The sequence below is a fragment of the Aythya ferina genome, assembly GCF_964211825.1.
Source record: "Aythya ferina genome assembly, chromosome: 32".
Lineage (NCBI taxonomy): Eukaryota > Metazoa > Chordata > Aves > Anseriformes > Anatidae > Aythya > Aythya ferina.
This window is the reverse complement of record NC_140329.1, coordinates 1,642,432-1,646,518: the sequence shown is the minus strand read 5'-3', so window position 1 is coordinate 1,646,518 and position 4,087 is coordinate 1,642,432. Positions and strand designations below refer to the sequence as shown.

At 51.7% G+C, this 4,087-nt stretch overlaps 1 long non-coding RNA gene across 1 annotated transcript; it reads right to left on the bottom strand.

The window, feature by feature from the left end:
• Positions 1-1,257: 1,257 nt before the first annotated feature.
• Positions 1,258-3,621, bottom strand: LOC311425563. The gene is made up of 3 exons (XR_014686376.1): positions 1,922-3,621; positions 1,438-1,739; positions 1,258-1,362 (listed from the first exon to the last, which is right to left on the bottom strand). It is a non-coding gene; the product is annotated as an uncharacterized lncRNA (long non-coding RNA).
• Between the last annotated feature and the right edge of the window lie 466 nt (positions 3,622-4,087).

Genomic DNA, 4,087 nt, shown 5'->3' with positions numbered 1-4,087 from the left:
AAGCCCTTCTTCTATTTAGGCCCCAAGCCCTACTCCTCAGGGCAAAAAAAAAAAAAAAAAAAAAAAAAAAAAAAAAAAACACAGCAAAAAAACCTATTCTTCAGGGCCCAAACCCCTTGCTTACTGGCCCAAACCCTTCTTCTCTTTCAAGCCCAAGCCCCTCCTTTTAGTGCCCAAACCCCTCCTTTTAGGGCCCTGACCCTCTCTTAGGCCCCAAACCCCTCTCTTTAGGGCCCAAACCCCTCTCTTTAGGGCCCTGACCCTCTCTTTAGGGCCCAAACCCCTCCTTTTAGGGCCCTGACTTTAATACACCATAAACGTTTGTTCCTTGTCTTTTGTATTATAAAAACAAGGAGTTCTGTTTGAGGAGCAGAAGTTGCAAAAGCTCCCTGCTGAAATAAGATGTATAATGCTTGGCTAGACACTATGAAAATCCTTTTGCTTCATGTAACAAAAAAGAGAACCCCCTCCCCTTCTCTCCTTCTGCATCTCAGTTGCCTCTTTTGTTCAAAAACACTGCTGCAAAGCTCACGTAACATCTCCTGATAAGCTGCTAAACTTATCAAAGTGTATCAGCATCCTGCCTTCCTGTCTCACGCTGGGCCAACATGACCAAATAAAAACAAGAAGTTGAACCACAACGCCGAGGAAGACTACGGCCTTCATCTTCACGACCACCAGAGGGACAGAGACGACCCCCCTAGCAACAGTGTGCACAGTCACAGAATACACCAGGATGTGCTGCATAATCCTGAAATCACCAAGATATAAAAAGGGACCCTGGCGGGGGTGAGGTGCGCGCCGTTGGCGGAGCCGAGACTCCCCGGCCGCCCAGCGCTGTTTTGCTTGCTGTTGCTTACTCAATAAATTCCTTTCTATTATTAATGCAATGCTCTCTGAAAATTAATTAAGGGGGCAACTTATAACAGAAATAACTCGCAAGGCGCCCGTTAAGGGGGAAATCTTTCATTTTTTTCTCAGCAGAACCTCCCCTCTCTCCCCCCCCCCACCCCATGAAGGCAGCCCGGGGACTCTTTGCTTCCTTAGGGAGAGCGCAGGGACGGGGCAGGGTGGTGGGACAGATGGCCAGAGGGTCAGATGGACGGACAGACAGACAGCCGGACAGAGGGCCCAGCAAGGCCTGACGAAGGGCTCAGGAGCGGGAGGGAAGGGCAGGGCGAGGGGAAAGGCAGAGAAGTACAAATCTCTTTTTCCTTGTGATAACTTTTCTTGACCAAAAAACACGATTGTGAACGAGGGAAAATGAAAGATGTAACATGGGGACGTGCGGATACTCACGATGATGCAGCCTTCTATCCGCATGTTCACCTGCTCATAGAGCCACACCTGGATCCTCGACCTCTGCAGAACGAAGGAGGAGAGTAAGGCGGGCCACAAACACTGAGCACTTTTGTTCTCTCATGTGTTCAGAAATACCTGCTAGCCACAGCCACGACAGCTCCCAAACGCTCCGAGGAGCAACTCTCAGGGGCAGTTCCAATGAGCAATCTGACATTTCCACAATACAGCTAAATAAAAACATCATACGATGGGTGAGCAATTGGCTAACGGGCAGGGCCCAAAGGGTTATGGTAAATGGGGCTGAATCAGGCTGGCGGGCGGTCACCAGTGGGGTCCCTCAAGGCTCCATTTTAGGGCCGGTACTCTTCAATATTTTTATAAACGATCTGGATGTAGGAATAGAAGGTATTTTGAGCAAGGTAGCGGAAGATGAGGTTCTGGGGCGCTGCGTTAAGGGCTCAGCACGGGGACGACAGTTCCGGGCTCGGGACAAGGCCCCAAACCCCACAGCGAGGCCTCAGGGCCCCGCGACAAGGCCTCAAGGCCCGGGCCGAGCCCCCTGAGGTCCGAGCCGCCCCCCACCCACCTCCCCGGCACCCCCCAGCCGCAGGAAGGATACGATGGGCTGCACCATCACCTTCTGCACCTTCTGGCCCTGCCCGCGGTACGCCATGGCTGCTGCCGCCTCGCCGCTCCCGCTCCCAGCACCGCAGGCAGAAGAGGCCAAGGCTGATGGTAGAACAGGGCTTCTTGGGGTGAAGGGAAAGCGAGGGCAGGTGGGCGCAGTCTCTGAGCTCTCCTCCTCCTGAGTTTGCTTTTTCTCCCCCATTTCTGAGCCGGCAGAAGTCCCCATGAAGTCCTTCGGCACGATGAAGGCCTGCGTGAGCTCCAGCAGCAGTTTCGTCGGCGGAGGTTTTCCCTGGTGGGGCCGGGGCGTCACAGCACACACACACACACACACAGAGACGCGTGGTTTTGTCCAAACATTAAGTATTTACAACAAATTCGACAAGCGCTTTTCCTCTGCCAGCAGCAAATGCCTGAGGGCCCCCACAGCTTCACAAATCCTAGCGGGAAGTGCCTACCGTGCCGCGAAAAGTTCGGAAAATAATTCAAAATTGCTCTGCTAGGGGAAAAAAAACGATGGCTGGTGGCAGGGTACACAATACACCCGAATCTCAGCTCTGTCCTCCGCAGGGTCAGTGCCCACGCCCAAGTGCGATGCTGATGGCACCCGAACATTTGCTGTAGCAGGCAGCAGAGCCAGCAGCTCAGGGGAGCAAGTTTTAAAACCAAGAGGCACTTAAACAACCCTTCATCGACCCCGTGACTGCGGCAGAGTCCCGACTGCTCGCCCCGGAGTCCTCACACCAGCAAAAAGCACCAACCAAAGCCTGGGGAACTTTGGTACAGCACAAGAGAAGGGAGTGGGGGTAGCGGAGCCGCATGGCAGAGCTGCTGCTTTTCACCATTTGATCCTCCCTGATAATTGAAAGGAAGGCTGGGTGGGCTGACCCCCACCCCCACTCCTGGCAGCAAGTTTGGTCCACAACACACTGGAATCACGATTCTGCTCCCTCCCACCCCTACAGCTTCATCATCTGACACAGGTACAGTCAAAACAATGGCATACACGAGTCAAAGTCAAGAGTTGACATAGTAACTCCAGGATTTGGCTATCAACTGTCCGAGAAATCAGAACACCGAAGCTTCACAATGTGCCCAACATCGAGTTGTGCCAAGGGCGGAGGAAGGAAGAAGCTTTACGTTTAAGCCTTCAGAGCATCGCTCCATCAGAAGATCGATTTGCAGCCACCATGGCGTGCCAATGGAGATCTTTCTGTGCCAAAAGAAGTGCTTTGTCCTCTCGATATCGAAGGTAACCACCTATAGTTACAGAACGGATGCACAAGACCTTAACTCTGACCAGCAGGGAAATTTAGGACAACTGAGCGCAGATCCTGCCAATTTCTACCACTTCGGACTGTGCTTTAAGTCTCATTGCAAAGCCTCAGTTAGAAAAACGATGACCTCGGGGTATCCAACAAGAAGAACAGTTTTAATTTTTTTTTTTTTTTAATTATTCCACAGGACTACGCAGTTCAACTGTCAATCATCTCGGAGAGTTCAAGGAGGAGGTCATCCTCGTCCTTCCCTGGGTCTAAGTCGATTTCGGCTTCCAGTCTGCCTCCTGAGATTTCCCAAAGTAGCTTCTCAAAATCTTCATCCGCAGATAAGGGCGCGTTCCCTGTGGAACTCAGCCAGCGTGTCCGTGCCTCTTCTGGCTGGGAAGAAGCTGAGGTCGAGCTCTCGAGATCCATCTCCATCTGCTCCTCAAATCTTTCCGGGCTTCCAAGACGCACTTCAGGTCTTGGGAGAGCAAGAAAGAACAATCAGGATATGCCATTTCTTAACGGGAAATCCCTTTCCTGCAAACCGGCTCTTAAAACTGTAGGCAAGCCCTCCTATGCTTCAATCTTACACAGGGATTGTTATCAATCAACCCAGGGCTACATTTAGAGCCCGATGTGTTACCAGGTACATTTTTCAGTCTGGGGGTTTATCTGTGAAGCCAGGGCACCTGGAGTTGAGGTGGCATTCTTGAGGACCAAAAGGCACAGGACACTACTCATCATCTATCACCTCACGAGGAAGTAGAACTTCACCTCATCCTCGTTCAGGTATTCAGACAACCCAAGAAGTCACCGGAAAGCTGTGCTGACTTGCAGCATTTCAAGAAAGCCTAATTAAGCAATCCTGCTAGGTGCTAGAACGTGGTTTCAGG